Source organism: Balaenoptera physalus, assembly GCF_965194825.1.
Source record: "Balaenoptera physalus genome assembly, chromosome: 19".
NCBI classification, from domain to species: Eukaryota; Metazoa; Chordata; class Mammalia; order Artiodactyla; family Balaenopteridae; genus Balaenoptera; species Balaenoptera physalus.
Window position 1 is genome coordinate 841999 of NC_138900.1, and position 21129 is coordinate 863127.

Sequence of the window (21129 nt, forward strand, 5' to 3'; positions counted from 1 at the left end):
GGCAACCATAATTGGTACAGCAACAGGGGAATAATAGGGAGTGAAGGAAACTGCAGCCGGTTGGATATAATGAGGAAGATGTGGGTGAAGGTTTTCAAAAGATACAAATGTCCAGTTAGAAAATAAATAATTCCTGGGCTTGTAATGTACAGCCTTGTGGCTAGAGTTAGTAACACTATATGACCCAAATGTAAGACTGGAAACCAGAAAACTCCTAGAAGAGAACATAGGTGGAACATTTTGACATAAATCATAGCAATATTTTTTTTTGGATTTGTCTCCTAAAGCAAAGGAAATTAAAAATAAATAAATAAATAAACAAGTGGGGCCTAATTAAACTTAAAAAACTTCTGCACAGCAAGGGAAACCATTGACAAAACAAAAAGAAAACCTACTGAATGGAAGAACATATTTGCAAATGATATGACCGATAAGGGGTTAATATCTAAAATATATAAACAGCTCATACATCCATTTCAATATCAAAAAAAGCGAACAGCCCGATTAAAAAAATGGGCAGAGGACCTGAATATGCATTTTTCCAAAGAAGACATACAGATGGCCAAGAGTCACATGAGAAGATGCTCAGCATCACTAATTATTAGACAAATACAAATCAAAACCACAATGAGGTATCACCTCACACAGGTCAGAATGGCCATCAACAAAAAGTCTATAAATAATAAAGGCTAGAGAGGGTGTGGAGAAAAGGGAACCCTCCTACACTGTTGGTGGGAATGCAAATTGGTGCAGTATGGAGGTTCCTTAAAAAACTAAAAATAGCACTACCAGATGACCCAGTAATTCTACCCCTGGGTATTTATCCAAAAAAAGAAGACACTCATTCAAAAAGATACATGCATCCCTTTGTTCGTTGCAGCACTATTTACAATAGCCAAGATATGGAAGCAGCCTAAGTGTCCATCAACAGATGAATGGATAAAGAAGGTGTGGTGCATATATACAATAGTATACTACTCAGCCACAAAAAAGAGTGAAATAATACCATTTGCAACAATATGGATGGACTTAGAGGGTATTATGCTAAGACAAAGAAAGACAATATGTATGATACCACTTATATGTGGAATCTAAAATATAAAACTCAGGAATTCAGTGGCAGTCCGATGGTTAGGTCTTGGTGCTTTCAATGTCAGGGGACCCTGCTTCAATCCCTAGTTGGGGACTAAGACCCCACAAGCCATGTGGTGTGGCCAATAAACAAATAAAATATAAAACTCACCCCCCTCTTGTTTTCCAGAGATAATCTCTAGTCCCCATGCAGACAACATCATTGCTCTTACATGTGAAATGATAATCACTTCCCAGCAAGGTAGTGATTGTGGAATACAAAACCTTAACCTCAGTATTCAGACGTCCACTTTCCACATCTGTACATATGCTATCACTGCAGCGACCATCCTGGCAGCAAATGTAAATTTGGGAAGTGACCACTTTTCCCAGGTAAGTATCACATTCTTGGAAGGATAGATACTATCTCAGAAAATTAAATAATAAATGCTGTATCGAAAAACAATTCAGATTTTTGGATTTGGAACAGAAATACTGACAAAGAGAGGCAGAAGGGATGTCTGAGGGTCCCGGAGGCATCGCCCCACCTCATCCACTTGTTTTAGGGCTGCCTAGTATCTCTCCTCCATGTTTCCTCTCATAACCTGTCTGTACTTTTCTGCCTCTTTTCTCTGACCAAACACTGAACCGCATAACATCTATTATAATAGCTTAATTCCACGTGAAGTGAAGAGCAAGACTGTTTTACTTGTAATTTTTTGTGTACATGCAGTGTCTTTTTAGTAATAGTTGGCTGTGCATATTTTAGTCTTTTGGGTGGATGATTTTCAAATGGATCCTTAGGAGAATTTTAGTAACATGTCTGAAGAATGCAAGAGCAAAAACTTCCTGCCCCATTTTGTGAAAGGAAGAATACACTTAAACATGTGAACAAAAGAAGGTAAGTTAAAATAGTAAGGTGAGCAGGGATGTAAAGAATCTCTAAATGTTACCATGTATGAAAACATATTTTATATGTGCATAGTATCTTCATTACTATTAATATTATGCTCCCTTCTCTCTAAAAAGATTTCTGGTGACCCTGAATCAATATAGATTTTTAATGTGTCATCTAGAAATCATGAGATGGCTTATTCTAACAAACCGTATTATGATCACTCTCATTCCCTAATGGGTATCTTCCTAATCCTTCTTGTGGAAATTGAAATTTTCTAGAGTCCCTTAGAAAATAAAACACAAATGTCCTAAGGAATCTGTTGTAGCCAATAAATTAATTTATGTTTTATGCATCTCGACTGCAATTTTTTTTATCTCCTAGGGATAATAAGGACAATATTCATTCAGATGCAACAAAATACACAAAGCAACTAATTTCAGGCCTTGAACGGTGGATAGCATAGGGCTGTAACCTTGAGGGCTGTAATGAGAGGCCAGGTGCAGAGAACCAGTGAATCCTAGCTTTCTCCTCCAGCAGAGGTATCCTCATCACTGGCCTCAGAGGCTGAGTCTCCACGCCTTCCTCCAGAGTTTGATACCCTCTGTGGCACCTGAACAGTGCCAACTCCAATGTCAGGACAACCTCAGAGACCAGTCCAGGACAGAACACAGCCAGGATGATAGGGCTTTTGTTGCTGCCTCCTGGACTTCATGGTGGGCTAGAAGGCCAAATGCAGCCCCAACCTGCATGACCAGATGGATCTGGATCCCAGGTCTTGGGACAGCTTCCTTATGCCCTGGACTTAATACCAGCAATACCTTGTACTGGGATTTGGCCTGGGGGACCTGGAATGCTGAGGAACTGGCCTAGGATGATGCCAGGTGCCTCAACAGAGTTTCCCATAGCCTAGAAGAGGGACCTTGCAGGGAGCAAGGGGAGATCAGTTCTGGCCTGGTTCCCGCTCTCCTGTAGCAGCCAGCCACAGAACATGCAGACAATGAAATGCAAAATAGGCAATTTGAGGTCTACTAAGTGTGGCAACAAGGAGACATCAAGTGTGAAATGAGGAAGTAGGCTTAGGATGTCTAAGATATATTGCTAAGTGAGAAAAGGAAAGTACAGATCTGTATACAAAATACGTAGGACTTTATTTTTCCTGAGCCAACAACTTTTATAGGAAAATACCTGAACACAGACCCACATAGAATGACACACATAAATGCAGACACAATTCTAAAAGGATAATACTATAGTGCAAACCTCAGCTATTCCATTTATTTTTGCAATCCTCTTTACTCTGAATGTCCTCTTTAACTCTTCCTCCAACTGGGATTTGGTCAATGTTTCCAAGAATGAAGAAGGATCACAGTTTGGAGACAGACTCTTCAGAGTGACCATTCTTTTCGGGTACTGAGCTTAATTCCATGTCTTCTCAGACAACTGCTAAAACTTCTCGGAGATCTTAACTTTTTTCACCATTCACTTATGTTTCACCAGAACTATTTCTGCTACCATCTTTGAATCACTACTTAATTGTTATTAATAGCTTTCTGTAATTTGCATTTTACAGCTGCTTTTCTGAGATAATTTCGATTCCACGTGGAGGTCAGTCCCAGTAATGACTAGAAAAATAATCATTATTTTCCAGCAAAAAGATGAAATCATCTGTTTAAGATATTCCCAATATTTCAGTTGTTAAACAAAAGTCAGCTGAGTAAATTTGAAGATCTAATTGGCTTTATTAGGTGATTCATGTATTGGGTAGCATTCTATCTAGCAACTAGAAGGATGCTCTAAGGGGCTGCACAAAATGGAAGGTTTTTATAGGCAGAAGTGGGGGGGGGGGGCAAGGATGTTGCCAAAAAGAAAAGGATTATTTTAAGGCTGAAACATCTTTGGTGGGGAAAGGAATGGCACAGGTTTTGTCATGCTCATTGCCTCTTCTTTCTCAGGGGGAAGATAGAGAGGGCCCACAGATTACCTCATCGGTGCTGGCCAAGAAATTCCAAACTGGTTGATTATGATTACGTTTCTCAGAAAGGTTGAAACTGCAATTAGGTTAGGTATTAAGTCTAGTTTTGGAATCATGGTCTTTAGCACAAGTGATGTCATTTTGGGCCTGTGGTTTTTCTCTTTAACAAGGTGTTGAGAGCATGTTTTGCTATATGTTCCACATTTGTTTCCTTATTCTCTGTTTGAGATTGATTTCAGATTCCTGAAGGAATTGAATATGTGTCAGGTTATGGATTAAGAGATATTCAGTAGATAAGTGTTTCATAATTGGATACAATTATTAATTATAATGGAGGAGAAATGTTTTATGCAAGAATCACTGATGGAGATCCATCTTTCCACTCCTGCTTCAGGCTGGTGAACATCCCTCTTCTATCCTCCATGTTCTGGCCCTATCTGGAGTTGTTTTTCTCTTGTCCCTGACCAAATGTACATGAACTGACAAAAAATGAATCTAAAGCTTGAGAGTGCATACCTTTGAACTACAAAACAATAATGTTTATTAGCTTCAGCTTCCAGTGGAGTCATTTTGTGTCTTAATTACTGTATGGAATGATACATGCCTTTAGATTTGTGACCACTGAGAGCATCTCAAATGATATTTTTAGACTCTGGGAACATGCTGAGCTGCTTCACTGAGTCTGAAATAATGTCTCCAAATGAAACTGAGTCCCCCTCAAATGGAGTTCCCTTACAAAGTTTATGATTAATCTCTCTATCCAAAACCTTATTCCCTTTCTTATCCCCTATAACCTCAATCCTGGGCTAACTGAACACTAATCAACCAGAATCAGACGACTAAAATTGCTGTTGTCAATAACATCACCGTAGGCACTAAAAATGCTCTTATAGATATCATTAACATACAAACTCAGGTTGTTTCTCTAGAGCAAGATTAGCTAACAGACCCCCAAGCCATGGACCACGTGGCCAGAGAATTATAAACCAGAGACATCCTGATTCCCATATCCACGATTAAGAAGTGTCACAAGATGATTAATCCTGGCCTCTTCTTCTTCCCCTTTAAAAAATACCTCTAACTCAGGGGCTTCCCTGGTGGTCCAGTGGTAAAGACTCCGCGTTAACAATGCAGGGGGTGCAAGTTCAATCCCTGGTGGGGGAGGTAAAATCCCACATGCCGGGTGTCATGGCCAAAAAAACAAACAAACAAAAACACCACCCCTAACTCAAAGACCGCATGGGAGTGGATCTGAGGCCTGTCTTCCACTCCATTCCTTGGTGCCCTGCAGTAAATGCTGTTCTTTCCTTAACCACAACCAGGTGGCAGTAGATTGGCTTTGTGAAGCCAGCGGACTAAGTTCCATTTGGTAACACAAACAGCAGCACTCCCACAGATTTTAGTATGGTCCTTTTATGAAGAACAAAATATATCCTTAGAACTGGAGTCACTGTTTTCCTGTTTTCCAGCACCGCTCATTGTGGAGTTTAGCCTTTTCTCTGAAAGTCTGGTAGGTTTGTGCATCTATGTGAACTACATTACCCAGAATGCTCAACGGAAAAGGGCAGTATGAGTAACCAACGAGTTCTCAGAAAATAGGCAGTTTCCGTTTGAGGCGCAACTTGTAGGGGCGGGACTTCCGGCCTCCTCCTCAAGGTGACCGTTTTAACTGCTCTGGGTCAGTTCAGCTCCGGAGCTCCGTGTTAGAAACGGGGTGACGGAACCGGGAAGGTCCGAGTAGAGACATAGTCCCCACTTCACAGAGGCGGGTCTGAGGCTCGGCGACGCCGCCCGTGAGCCCCGCGCCAGGCCCGCGAGAGGGGCCGCCGTGCCCTGGTCCCACTTCTCCCGCGGCTCCCGGCGCCGCTCCGCCCACAGAGTCCGATGGCGGCGGCGTCGCTGAGGCACCAGCCTCAGGTAAACGGTCGTCCTTCAGGCCCTCACCCCACCAGGCACTAAAGCCCCGAATGCGGGGCACCTGCTCACGTGCCCGCAGCCCAGGCCGCGGTGTCCAGGACGGTGAGGCGGTCGTGGGGTGGGGCTCTGTTTCCGACAGTGTAATGGCGCGTGGGAGAGGGTGACAGGCGGAGGGACCCGCAGGTGCAAAGGCTTGGAGGTCGGATTGAGCCGGGAGGATTCGGGAAACCTGGGGTCCATCTGATGTCTGCAGGACACAAAGAAGGTGAAGCGGAGTCCTACCTGGACTGTCAGGCTGAGGGTTGTATCTTTATTGTAAGGACCTAAGAAGGCATGGAGAATTTTGAACAAAAGGGGAACAGGATTTACATTAGCGTTTTAAATGTTTCCCAAGGCCCTTCAAAGGAAAAACAGATTTGAGGGGAGTGATGAGGACATTGAGGCACCAGGAGGTTGAATCTTTGTTCAAGGCCATGCTGCTGGTAAAGGGTGATACAGAGCACCGAGGAACAGGGGTCAGACGACCAACCTGAAGTCGTCTGGCTCCAAGGCCAGGCAAAGAAGGATACAGGGTGGCATGAGCCTCAACGTTTCTAACCCACAGTTACATTCTTCTAAGGCCTGTCTCTTCCCACAGAGTCCGAAGGCTGCAGAAGTACCTATGGAAACAAAACAGGTATGTAGTGGGTGTCCTAGTTCCTTACTGGCTCCAACTCTCACTCAGATGCTTTCTGGTTTGTGGTGTCCTGGGACTCTTATGTGCCATTTTCCCAGTCGTTGGGTCTGGGGACCCTAGAGAAACCCCAAGCTCAGAGTCCTAAGTCTATATCAAGGGTGATATGGAGATGTTCCCGTTTCTGGCGACCAGTGTAAACTAGTGTGGAAGGTTAACCCAGGAGCTGCTACCAGGATATGCAAATACTTAGTGTTAAAACTGAGCTGGGAGTGTTAAGGAACCACAGGTCTCCTTTTCTGGTATGAACAAAGAAAAGGAATATAGGATGACTGCCTGAGAAATTGGGCATCTATTTTGGAGGTATTGGGAGGTTTGGATCAGAGGAGGGAGGTGATATTACCAAGGTCTAAAAAGGCTCCATCTGACTGTAAAGTGGAGAACAGACTGTGGGAGTGAGGGAGAAGCAAGGTGGAGACTACTGACATAGTCTAGGTGAGGGTTAATGGGCCAGGGCTGTGGTTTAGGAGATGTGGTTGGAGTCTGGATGCATGTTCAAAAAAGGGCAACTAGGTTTTGTAGTATGGATGATGAGAGAGTGAAACAGAGAACTCAGGGATAACCCCAGGGTGTTTGGTCTTGGCAGCTGTAGGGATGGAAGCTCCAACTGAGATGAGGAAGTTGGTAGTAGGAGTAATAATCACTGGGGGTATCAGGAGCTTTGTTTTGACCATGTTAAGAGTCTGAGGTATTTCAGAGACCAGTAAGTGGAGGCATCAGATTGTCAGCTGGACTCACAAGTTGGGAAATCAAAAGAGGGGTTCAAGTTGGAGACATTCAAAAAGTGGTAGCTACTATGTGGACCCAAGTAAGTGACCTGTGGTCACAGGAGGTATAATCTTCATGTTACGGTCCTAAAGCTGTTCAGGAAGCAGGAAGTGGAGGATAGAGACTGACCACTGGTTCTCTTGCTTGAGTACCTGAGTGATGGTTTTGGGTTTCTTAAATGCAATTGAGGGAGGTATGTGGCCATAAAGGTAGGGTGTATCAGACATGAGAGCCTGGCAAGTGGCCAAGGCTTCCAAGAGAAGAGTAGATATGAGATGGATGTCAAGGCATAGGAGTGTTTGAGGCAAGATGACATGCAGACCAGAGCTATTTCTTATTCACCACGCTATGGACTCACCAAGATTCTGTGAGGACTTTGCTGGGGCCTGGAATGTTTCAATTAGCCTGGTGGATATGGTCAGGGCAAGTATGGTCATTTGTGATAATTGATAGGACTGGGGTGGTTGGTAAGTGTTACTGGGCTTTGAATGAGGGTTAGATGGACAGAGAAGGCTGTCATCGCTGAGGGACAGAAAGAGCAGCACAGAAATGGAAGAGGGCCATGGGCATCCAATGTCGACAGGTGGTTCTGTGTGGCTTAGTCTTAGGCAAGGAATAGTCATACAGGGAGGGAGGCCTTCATAGAAGGATTAGATGTTTCCACCCCTAGTGGGAGCCATGGGAGGTCTAAGCTAATATTGAATCTTGTTTGAATTTGCCAGGCAACTCTGGGTGTTTTCTGCAAAGTTGTATTTTTAAGGCCTAAAATAAAGGCCCATTATCATGTGCTGCCTTGACATCTAATAAAACCTGGAGTGGCTCAAATGGCCTGAGTGTAAGTTCCCCTCTCGAATTGGTGATCTTGGATAGGGTCTCCCATTTTATCAAGGGGACTAGAGCAGTTCCTGCTCTTAAGAAAAACTCAACTTACATTGGTGGAAATTCCCTGACGGTACAGTGGTTAGGACTCGGCACTCTCACTGCCGGGGCATGGGTTCGATCCTTGGCCGGGGAACTAAGATCCTGCAAGCTATGTGGCGGGCCCAAAAAAAAAGAAAGAAAGATCAAATTAGCTTTATTCAACAATTCATGCTTTGGGTAGCATCCCATCTAGCAAATAGAAAGGAGCTCCACTGAGCTGTAGAAAAGGAAGCGTTTTTAAATGTGGAAAGGGGATGGAAAAGGGAAATTATTAGCAAAGAATGCATTGTCTCAGGCAAGGTTGCCCTCCAGTGGGGAACGAAAGGGTTCTATTGGGCGGATTATCTCACTAGTTCTGACCAGGAAATTCCAGGTTGATTAGTTAAAGGTTACTTTCCTGGAGGTTGAAACCGCAGTTAGGTTAGGTATTGAATATTAAGTCTTGGTTTGCTTATGTGGGGTTTAGCACAGTGACTCTGTTTTCACTTGCCATCTCCTTTTTAACATTGCTAATCTTTTTTGAAGTGGGTTTCAGTTCTCTACTGGCCTGCAGAGTTATTCAGACAAGCCATTTGCATCATCCTCTAGGAACCAGGTTGTACCCCGACCTTTTGATCCCACAAAACTTCCACCGCACAACCCCTGGTGGTTTTTTTTCTCCAGTGTACAACATTCATGTGGCCCTGTATGGTATGTGATGTCCTCCTCTCCCAGGCTGTATCTCTAATTAATAAACTGTTGTTGATCTCATCTGTCCAGTGTCAGGTGTCGTGTGTTCTGCATCGCCATAACCCTAGGACAGGAATTCCAGTGGGGTAAAGAGGAGGTGATTAAAACAAAAATAACATATAGAGAGGCCAGGGAGATGCCTGTGCTGTGGGGCAGTGAGGCGTGGTGGCCATGGGCATGTGGCTGTGGTGTTGAGGGATGTGCAAGTCATGTGTACTTGGAGAGGGAGTGTGTCTGATGGCCCCAGGGCTCTGGTGTTGAGACTTCTGTGCCTTTGACTGTATGGGGAATAGCTTGACAGGAGTGGGTGGATGCATCTTCGCCAGACCCACAGCTTAGACACCTGTTTCTCCACCTGCCACTTGTTGCTGATTGTTGGACTTCATGACCAGTGAGCCCATAAGGAGACAACAGCACAAGTTGCACCAGGGCCTGGTTTGTCCCCTGAGTTGGGGGGCTTGGGAGAAGGATGGGCATGGGGTAGATGTGTATGGGATGCATTGTGGGTACTCAGAGAAGAGCTGTTTATGGTTTTATCTGTTCACCACCATGACAAGGCACTGTGACCTTTGAAGGTGTGGTTGTGTACTTCTCCTGAGAGGAGTGGACTCTCCTTTATGAGGTTCAGAGACACCTGTAGCGTGATGTGATGCTGGAGAACGTTAAACTTAAAACCTCCCTGGGTAAGGTCCTCACACCCACCTCTGTACTGTGAGGTATTCCCTGCTCTCTCTCTTCTTTTCCTAGAGCCTGGTCTACCCTTCCTACATCAGAACCACAGAAACTGCTTCCTTCCCCAAGTCCTTAAGTAGGTGCTGTGGTTGGTTGGGATAAGGTGTGTGCACTGCCCTCTTCTCTCCTTGAAAAGCCGCAACACCTTCCCTGTAGCCTCACAAAGAATGATTCAGGGTCAGGCATCTACTGGTCACTATAATTGATCCTATTTTGCTTGCCCTCTCCCTGGCCTGGTAACTGTCCAGATCTAAGGCACCCCAGTACCCCAGATCCTATTTCTTTCCTCTAGCTGACATTTCCTCATGCCTGCTTATGCCAGGAATTGCCATCACTGACGTGGTTACTAATTACGTGGACCATGGTCTTTTCTTGCAAGACTCTCCAAAGTTTTCTGTAATAGTTTCTTTCCTGTGGCCTGTTGTGTGCTGAGTTGTTCTGGCCTAGTACTGGCTGCACTTCTGTAATGTCTTTAAGTACTTGCATCACGTGGTTGCCATGTATATTTGCTCATCTTGGGAGTAGGATAGAGAGCCTTCAGTGGTTCACAAATGGCTATTAATCCAGCCACAACAAGATGGGTCAGGAGGCTGCTGGTTTTGAGTGGCACCTTGGGGAGGGCATGACGTCAGGGCTGTGTTCAAATTATAGGAGAAACTCAACTGTGTTTGATTAGTATTTTGTGCCAGTTTTAGTGGCCACACCTCATTTCTGGTGTTCCTTCCGCATTCTTGACACTTCGCTGACTTGTCAACTCTACTTGTCACTTCTACTTTTACATCCCATGCAGGAGTAATCCTCATCTCTCTGGACTGTTACCTGCTTTTCTTACTGCTCCGTTTGCAGTGTTCTCCAACATTGATCTTTACATATTGTGTCATAGGTGAGGTGTGCATATATCTTTAAATAGTCCTTGAACACAGGCTACTCTATTGCATTTGGATATTCTTGGTCCTGGACTTACCCTTCTATTTAGTGGTCATGTGTCACCAGCAAATAAGAGCCTGCTGGAAGTTATTTGCAGAGAAACCAGTTGTAGGCCCTGCTGTCCTCCAGATATCCCATCCCACAGTTGTGTCCTTCACCTTGTGAGACCTTCCCCATTCTGTGCTCTTTATTCCCTAGTACAGCAAAGCAGCCTGATCCTCAACCTGCATCACCTCCCTTGTCCTGCAAACAATCCCATGGACTTGTCCTGAGTTTGGTAAACACACTCTTGTGTTCCGGTGGCCCCCTCCAACCACATACTGTGTTATCTACCATCATCTACAAGAATGCATTATAAAAATATACATGGCTCTGCAGTGTGAAGAGGCAACATGAGGTTTTCAGAAGGCAGCTGGAAAAGCAGAAGACAGAAATACAACTGCACTATAAATTTTAGGTTTCATAACTATATCAAAACACACATCCCTTCTTCTGGGTTCCACTAAATAATATGAAGTACAAAGAGAGAGAGAGAGAAAATGACATCTGGGACTTATCTTGACTTCAGCTCAGTAACATTTCCTCTTCATTTTGCCAGGAGTAAATCCATATGGAGAAGATTCCAAGTCTGGGAAGTCACTCTAGATGGCTCATCATTCTCCTGTGTTCCCTTTTCATGGAAGTTTAGTACAAGGTCACTGCATACATTTAATAAATTATCTGTGGCCAGGTATATTCTTGGATCAGAAAGATAGAGAACAAACACATGGGGTAAAGCCAAAGAGTAATATAGCAAACAAAGGAGAGAAGTGGGAGAGAGAGGAAATGAGCTATGAATTATGGTAGAGATCACACATAAATGTCAGAAAGTGGCACAATTCTGAAAATGAGAGACTGTTAGAGTTATATATATGGTTTTTGAACATGGAAAGCATTAATGTATAATATTTTAAGTCAATTACTTCCTCAAGGTGTAGAGAATGAGAAGCAGTTCATTAGCAAGAATAAGGAGCAAGCTATAAAGACCTAAACTACAATTTATACTCATGAAAATCCAGGTTCTTAGACAGATGGGACAGTATGATAAGTCTTCAACAATGAAAATTAAGAACTGACATAACTGCAAGTCAGGAACTGAAGGGAAGTACATTTTCTAACAATTGAAGTGACATCGACTTCAAAGGAGTATAATCAAAATAGAATTCTAATAGAGGTTTATTTTGCTAAGCCAACAAACTGTCCCTGGGCCCTGATATTAGGAGAATTGATAGGAGCAGGGTTTGGAAGCAGTGTGGATTCACAAAGAGTAGAAAGTTCATTCAAAAACAGCAGCAATAGGAACGAGCTGACACTGCTGTGCTCCATGATGGGGTGTTACTCTTCTGAATCCCAGTCCATGTGGGCTGTAAACCTGGCACTCCCCCTCCCATCAGGACATCTGAGGTTCTTTTACTGTACAGAAGAGATGGCAGGGCTATGCACTGGGGATCTGAATGTATGTGACTAGAATCCTCTTACACCTTCTTTCTAGAATCATAAGCTTATATTCTAAAACTCTTCTTAGATTCAGCATACACTTGGATGACAATATTGCACCTTCCTGTCCATGAACATGGGATGTCTCTCCATTTATTTAGTTTTTCTTTGATCTCTTTCATCAGAATTTTATAGTTTTTCCCAAATAGCTCTTGTATATGTTTTGTTAGGTTTATACCTGAGTATTTCATTTTGGAGAGGTGCCAATGTAAATGGTAATGTATTTTTAACTTCAAATTCCATTCATTCATTGCTGGTGTATAGGAGCAACCTTGCTATAATCGCTTACTGGATTGAGGATTCGTGCTGTTGTTGATTCTTTCAGATTTTATACATAGACATTCGTATCATTTGTTTACAGAGACAGTTTTATTTCTTCCTTCCCAATCTGTATACCTTTTTATTTTATTTTCTTGTCTTACTGAATTAGCTAGGACTTCCAGGACAATGCTGAAAAACAGGGAGTAGCAGGACATCCTTGCCTTGTTCCTGATCTTAGTGGGGAAGTTTCAAACTTCTCACAAGTAATTATTATGTTAGCTGTTACATTTTTGTAGATTTTCTTCATCAAATTGAGAAAGTTCCCCTCTATTCCTAGTTTGCTGAGAATTTTTATCATAAATGATTGTTGGATTTTCTCAAATGTTTTTTCTGCATCTATTGATATGATCCTATGATTTTTCTTCTTTTAGCCTATTGATGTGATGGATTACATTAATTTGTATTTGACTGTTAAACCAGCCTTGTATACCTAGGAAAATCCCACTTGGTTGTGGTGTATAATTCTTTTTACACATTGTTGGATTTGCTGCTGTGCTCATGAGAGATATTGGTCTGTAGTTTTCTTGTAATGTTATTGTCTGGTTTTGGTATTAGAGTAATGCTAGCCTCATAGAATGAATTAGGAAGTATTTCCTCGGCACTTTTCATCTGGAAGAGATTGTAGATAATTGGTATAATATCTTCCTTAACTATTTGGTAAAATTCACCAGTGAACCCATCTGGGCCTGGTGCTTTCTGCTTTGGAAGGTTATTAATTATTGATTCAATGTCTTCAATAGAAAGTAAGAATAGACAATCTGAATAGGACTTTTATTTTATTTTTAAATTTATTTATTTTTCTCTTTTGGCTGCATCACACAGCATGTAGGATCTTAGTTCCCCGACCAGGGATTGAACCTGTGCCCCCTGCATTGGGAACACAGAGTCTTAACCACTGGACCACCAGGGAAGTCCCTGGCCTATATTTTTTAAATAAGTTAATAAATGCCAAAAAAAGCATTTGAGAAAATCCAACACCCATGCTCTCCTGTTTTCAATTTCATTAGTTTCTACTCTAATTTTTATTATTTCTTTTTCTGCTTTGGATTTAATTTGCATTTCTTTTTAGAGTTTTCTAGGATGGAAGTTTAGACTAATGATTTTGTATCTTCTTTTTATGCTGTAAATTTTCCTCTAGACACTGCTTTCACTGCAACCCACAAGTTTTGGCAAGTTGTGTTTTCATTTAGTTCCAAATAGTTTGAAATTTCTCCTTGACGCATGTGTTATTTAAAAGTATGTTTTAAAATCTGCATGTATTTTGGGATTTTCCAGCTATCTTTTTCTTTTTGATTTCTATTTGAATTCCATTGTGGTCTGAGAGCAGACATTGTATGATTTCTATTCCTTTAAATTTGTTAAGGTGTATTTTGTAGCCCAGAAAATGGCATAGTGAATGTTCCATGTGAGCTTGAGAAGAATGTGTAATCTGCTCCTTTTGGATGAAGTAGTCCATAGATGTCAATTATTTTAAATTGATTGAAGGTGCTTTGAGTTTAAATATGTCCTTAACTGATTTTCTGACTGCTGGAGCTGTCCATTTCTGGTAGAGGGGTGTTGAAGTCTCCCAAATATAATAGTGGATTCATTTATTTCTGTTCATCTGGAGCTCTAGGTCCGCTTTCACACTCACAAAGCAGAATTAATCTCCTTCTCATAGTTTCCATCTGACTTCCTCTATGTTCAAGCCGCAATAGGAGATTGTCAGTTGGAGTCTTTCTTCTTACACTTCAGATCTCCCTGACTTCCACTTCTGTCTTAGCCAGAACAAGTTCTCTACTTTTAAGAGCTCATGTGATTACATTAGGCCAACCTGAATAATCTCTATTTTAAAGTCAAACGATTAGCAACTTTAATTACATCTGTAAAGTTCGTTTACCATGTAACATAACATATTCATGGGAGTAACCCCAGGAGTCAAAGTTCACAGCCATCAAAACTCTGCCAACCACAGTCTCTTTTCCTAATTCACCGTTGGGTTTTATAGCAGATTTCATACTTCATCTTCTCAATAGTAAGTCTGAAATTATTTTATTTATATAAATCTACTCACAATTTATCCACACAACTCAGCCATGACATAAATATCCACATATAACTGCAACCACCATTGTATGGCACAACTTGACTTAAATTCCAGGTTTTCCATGTTCAACACAATGTGATTAAGCAGCAGTTTGCTTGTAAGTACATCTGATGATCTCTGCTTTTGTTTTTTTGAAATTAAATGCATCATTTTGGGTAAGGTCTTTATTTTGCTTATTTATTTTCATTTTATAGACTAATCTTTTGCTCTTCTCATGATATTAACCTGGGGGCTCACTCTCTGGGTCTGTGAAGAATCGATACTGAAACATAAGGGTACTCTCTTCCGTGATGGTTGAATTTCAAAGAGCTGTCTCTCTCTCAGGTCCTGGAGAAAAAGATTCCCGGATTGTAAAACTGACAAAAGGCATATATAGCCTTTAAAAATATTTTCTTATATCATAATGGGCAAAGGAAGAAAAAAGTTTTTTCAAGTTAATACCCTAAGAAAAAGTGGATGCGGTGATGAAACTCTCCTTTTTAGCCTCGGCGGATTTATTTTTCTTTTATAAATTTGTATTTACCGTTACAAAACTCACTGCTAATTTGAACTTTAAGCTGATCCCCAAAAGATTTATTTGCATTTTCTTTTTTTTTTTAATTTATTTTAAAAAATTTTTGGGTGCATTGGGTCTTTGTTGCTGCACGCGGGCTTTCTCTAGTTGCGGCGAGCAGGGGCTACTCTTCGTCGCGGTGCACAGGCTTCTCATCGTGGTGGCTTCTCTTGTTGTGGAGCACCAGATCTAGGGAGCGGGCTTCAGTAGTTGTGGCTCGCGGGCTCTAGAGCGCAGGCTCAGTAGTTGTTACACACAGGCTTAGTGGCTCCGCAGCATGTGGTATCTTCCAGGACAAGGGCTCGAACCTGTGTCCCCTGCATTGGCAGGTGGATTCTTAACCACTGCGACACCACCACCTACGAAACCCCTATTTGCATTTTCTAAGCATATTGGTTGGGTGAAGTTCCTTTCAAATGCAGAGGAAAAAGTCCTAGGGATATGCGGGCTTCTGGAGGCTTTTGAAGACTGGAAGAACTTAAGGGAGTTCAAGAATTGTGTATGTCCCCATGTAACCCATTTTCTTTATTTTCGAAACTGCTACCTGGCCAAATGCTCAGTACTGTGAACTACAGTAGTAGTTGTAGTAGGTGAAAGGTGAGAAAATTTTCAGAGGAGACATAATGGGTCACTTGAGTGTTTATTCATGTAGGAGAAATGATAAGATTCGTTAAAAAATTCAATTAAATAAATTATTCTTTAAAGATTGTATTTTTTAACCATTTAACTTTAGTTTTAAGTACTAAATGAATATTTTTAATGAAATATAAGTAATTTTTAGCAAAATTTGACAGCCATTAGCACCTAAAAGCAACTTTCAAAGACCTACATTTTCATGTAGTCTTTATTGTCCATATTTAATAATCATTTATCTATTACGACTAACTTATAAACAATACTTGGTAATTGAAAAATAGTCTTACCTGTGGCTAAATGTGTAATTCTGCAGTTCTGTTGTGTCTGCTTTACCTCAAATTGATTGGAAAATTGTTTTAATCTTTTTATATTTAATCATGTAAAATGCTTTTTAATGTGTGCAGATATGAAGCACATAACTTGTCTAAATATTATTTCAATCCAGAATATTTAGGTAATGTGGTTGTTTTTTTTTTTTTTTTATAAATTTATTTATTTTTGGCTGCATTGGGTCTTTGTTACTGCACGTGGGCTTTCTCTAGTTGCGACGAGTGGCTCGCGGGCTCTAGAGGGCAGGCTCAGTAGTTGTGGCTCACAGGCTTAGTTGCTCCGCGGCATGCGGGATCTTCCCGGACCAGGGCTCGAACCCGTGTCCCCTGCATTAGCAGGCGGATTCTTAACCACTGCGCCACCAGGGAAGCCCAATGTGGTTGTTATTAATGATAAATTTTGCTGAAATAAGTTATATTTATTACCACTAATAAAACATCATAGTAACATTACCTCCCAGAATGAGTTTTTCTTTTCAACATTAGTTTATATTCCTGTAGTAAATTAAGACTCTGCATGGATTTTTTTTTCAATATTTTAATTTGACGGTTTCCTATTATTTACAGACTCAAAGTTTTTAGTAATTGCTCAGTGATTTATTAGATGATCTCTTGAATGTGGTGCCATTACCTTGAAATGTTGAGTCTTTTTATTCTTTTCACCACCAAATGTTGACTTTGAAATCTGTCCTAATTTAAGATCCTCAAAATTATCTGTTGTTCCCTTGCCACATTTTTCAAAAGCATAAATATTATGTGAACTTTTTTATGCCTATTATAGTGCAGTGATCTGTGAGGAGCCTCATCCTCTCCTGTCCCACAACTTTACATGGTATTTACAGTGAGAAACTTGTGGTCACTTAAATATATGCGAATTAGCAAATCAATGCCAAAACTCATTACTGCAGAGATTGAATATGATCTTTGGTAATGATTCATTCTTCAAAATTGTTTTATGATTCTATATCTTAATAGATGTAAAAGACATCAGAAGAAAATAAAGCAATTTCCTTCACTCTTTGATCTGAACACACTCAATACTTCAGTATAGGAATGAACACAGCTCATAGTGCTTCTAACTCTCCATTCTCTGTTCTTTGCAATCCTTGCATGTGTTTCTTCTTACACTATCTGTCAGTGGGTTCTACATTAGCAACAAAATGAAAATTAAAAAGGTTCACCTTCCGAGGATATGGCTAGCGTCCTGATCAGTGTCACTTGGGAAATCTCTCATAACTGTAAGTCAGCTTATTATTACATAACTATAAGGAAATTGGGTTTGGAGATGTATATTTTGTGACGCGTCTGTTAGAATCCAAAACCTAACTCCAATTTGTAAAAGTGTTAATAAAATCCTACACTGAGTTTTAGTTTTTGAAACCTTCAGAACCACTTTGGGTTTTTTCAAGTGTGTTGTAGGTTCTGGTTGTGATACAGTAACAGACTGACTCACACCCCTACCATAAACTACTATAAAAGTGGCAAAATACGCAGAGTTCCTGCTTTGAGGCGTGGGATGGCACACAGCACGGGGCTGTGAGCTTGAGGGAAGGACGGCACAGCGGGTGAGGTCGCATCCTCCCATCCTCCTGCCAGGGCACTTTCTAAACCTGCACGGGGAAATGGAGCCCAGAAAGCAGAGGTAGAGGGACCAGAGCTCAGAGCCCAGGGCTGCAGAGGCAGCTGGAAATTCCATGGCTGCATCTTTTCAGGGGGCCCTACCCAGGCAGAGGTGTTCTGAAACCTCAGGCCGGACTTCCCAGGGGCAGAGACCCTTGCTCTTGCATCAGAGGTCAGGTGTGGACAGGTGCCACCAGTCACTGCATCCCAGCTTCCCCCTCCAGAGGCAATGTCCTCACCTCTGGCTCAAAATCTGAGGTCCCACTTCCTCCTACTCCAGAAGCTGATTCCCCACCTGTGGCACCTGAGCAATGCTGGCCCCTCTCTTGCACACGTGTCCATGCCATCTCAGGGACCTGCCCTCTGGTCAGGAGGTGGCCTCTTGGACTCCATATTTGTAACCTCAGCTGGACCTGACTCCTGGGACATGATTGTCAGCCTCTAGACCTTCAGGCCATCACTACTTGGTCTGGTTTTTCTGCCCATGGGGAACATCATTGGGATTGGACTGGCACTTGAGGACTCTGGTCACCTCTGAAGAATTTTCTTTGGCCTTGGAGAAGGGCCCATACAGGCACTGAGAAGCAATAGTAGCCATGAGCCATGAGCTCACAGCAGCTGGCCAGCCATGGTACATGCAGAATACAAAGTGCAAGGCAGTCTTTAAAAGGAGGTAGCTTTAGGTCGACAAGGTTTTGAGAGAAGGAAGTATCAGGAAATATTGGGTGTAAAATGAGAAAGTAGCTTTACATTACATTAGTTCCAGATGTACAGCATAGTGATTCAGGGGGACTTCTGTTATTGCAAGAAACACAGTGACCTGGTCCACAGAAACTTCAATGGTGCGATGGAATATTCTTGAAAATGTATCAGAATCACCTGGAAGATTATTAAAACACAGATTCTAGAGCCTGACCCACAAAATGTCTGCTTCACTAGGTTGGGTTTTGAAATGAAAATGAGCGTTTCATGGTGAAGGTCCAGGGATCAGACTTGAAAACCAGGGTTCGATGAAAAATTACGCTTCCTGGTTCCAGGCCTTAATCCACCAGAGTGGAAGTCTGCAGACGCCCAGAGGCGGAGCCAAGGTTTCTCACACATCCCCTGAGTGTCTTTGCAGTGAGCAAGTCCGGCTAACGGCCAACTTGGCTAAAGTCCTAGCCAGGCCCTCCACTGCCAAGGAGCCCTGTGAGGCTCCACCCACCAAAGCTATCTAGCCACGTGCTTATTCTGGCTAGAATTTATTCCCAAAATTCCCATATAGTTATTCCTCATCTCCTTCACGTTTTTGCGCAGTGATTACTCAGCTCTGTAATCTGCATACCACACTCTACTTCTAAGTACATTCACCTTATGTTCTTTCCATTATGCCTCCTACATTCAACATACTATATGACTTAGCATTTCTTCTTTCATGATTCCTCTGTCCTCCTGAATATAATATAACCCCTAGGAGGGCAGGCGTCTTTGTCGCTTTTGTGTGCCAATGTCTCCCACGCATCTACAATAAGTTCTTGAAGCCAAATATTTACTCATTGATCATTTGTCAGAACAGTGACTAAACAAGACACTTTGGCTTCAGCTTCCCTGTGTATTTTTGCAATTCTATGTACTCTCAATGTCCCCCTTAACTTTTCCTGAACGCTGATATTGCATAATGACTTCAAGCATGAAGAGGAATCACATTTTGGAGACAGTCTTCAGAGCGATTGTTCTAGTCAGATGTTCAGCTTAATTGTACCTCTTCTCAGACATCACTGCTAAAACTTCTCTAAGATTTTCACCTTTTTACCATCCACTGACACTTTCTCTGAGACATTTCTGACACAATCTCTGAATCACTACATAGTCATTAATAGCTTTCTATAATTTGAATTTTATAACTTTCCCAGACAATATCAATTCCTCATGCAGAACAGTCTCTGTAATCACAGGGGAAATGATAACCACTTCCCAACAATGATATGAGATCATGGTTTAAATTACCCCGTGCATTTTGGGGTTCAGAACATCTTTTTCATATATGCTCCACCTGTGAACACCGCACCCATTGTCCCATATCAATACAGCATATCTTTCATTGTTCTATTTTTGAGATTGATGTCAGATTCCCAAAAGGAAGTTAACGATCAAGCTATCCAAAAAGATACTAAATGGATAAAAATATTGCTTATAAATTGGGCACACTAATTTACTATGCTGTTAGAAGTATTTTCTAGAGTGACTACAGAGATCCACCTGTGTACTCCTGCTTTGAGTAGCCCAGCATCCCTCTACTGTCTTTCCTGTCATGGCCCATCTGGAGTGTTTTTTCTCTTCTCCCTGACCAGACATACAGAGACTGATAAAACTGAGTCTAGCACTTCATAGTGTATAGATTTAATTCCAACATGGTAATGTTTATTTTTCATTATTAATTTATTTTTATTGAAGTATAGTTGTTTTACAATATTAGTTAGTTCCAGGTGTACAACATAGTGATTCAATATTTTTATAGGGATTTCCCTGGGGCGCAGTGGTTAAGAATCCGCCTGCCAATGCAGTGGGCTCAAGACCTGGTCCGGGAAGATCCCACATGCCGTGGAGCAACTAAGCCCGGGCGCCACAACTACTGAGCCTGCACGCTAGAGCCCGAGAGCCACAACTACTGAGCCCACGTGCCACAACTAATGAAGCCCACGTGCCTAGAGCCCGTGCTCTGCAATAAGACAAGCCACTGCAATGAGAAGCCTGCGCACCACAACGAAGAGTAGCCCCCACTCTCCGCAACTAGAGAAAGCCCGTGCGCGGCAATGAAGACCCAACGCAGCCAAAAATAAATAATTAAAATTTTAAAAATATATTTTTATAGATTATACTCCATTTAAAGTTGTTAAAAACAGTGGCTATATTTCCCTGTGCTATACAATATATCCTTGTTGCTTATCTATTTTATACATAGTGAAACTGAGCAGGACCCTGTTGGTCCTTCCCCGGGACAGACACCCCCAATCCCCATGTCTCCTGACTTTCCCCCCCACCCCTCCCCCGGTCTTGCTGCACAGCTTGTGGGATCTTAGTTCCCCGACCAGGGATTGGACCTGGGCCCTCAGCAGTGAGAGCGTGGAGTCCTAACCCCTTGACCGCCAGGGAATTCCTGACCTGACTCTTGTTAATAGAAAAGTTTTAGCCTCCTAGGCCTTTCCCGAATTCCAAATGCAAAATCAGAGAAGTGAGAAAATGCAGAAACAAAGGAAAGCAGTCAAGCAAGACAAAATAATAATAGTTTAGCCATAAAACAAAGCCAAGGACCTTTAGTTCCTCCTCAAGGGCTATAGATAATATCTTGAGCCATATCCTGAGTTGTTTTGCAGAAACTAAAACCACCACCAGGTGGAAGA

The 21129-nt window shown here is 42.0% G+C and overlaps 1 protein-coding gene and 1 long non-coding RNA gene across 8 annotated transcripts in view; both read left to right on the forward strand.

Annotated features, from left to right (window-relative positions):
• LOC309648123 (uncharacterized protein) overlaps window positions 1-14871 on the forward strand; it is a 67475-nt gene extending 52604 nt beyond the window's left edge. For all 7 annotated transcript variants that reach the window (XM_082436295.1, XM_082436296.1, XM_082436297.1 and 4 more), the window contains one exon: window positions 1-14871. This exon is cut by the window's left edge and continues 15665 nt beyond it. The gene's annotated coding sequence lies outside the window, so the exon portion shown is untranslated.
• Window positions 1-21129, forward strand: part of LOC309648358 — a 263978-nt gene that overhangs the window by 113410 nt on the left and 129439 nt on the right. The gene's annotated exons all lie outside the window — the stretch shown is intronic.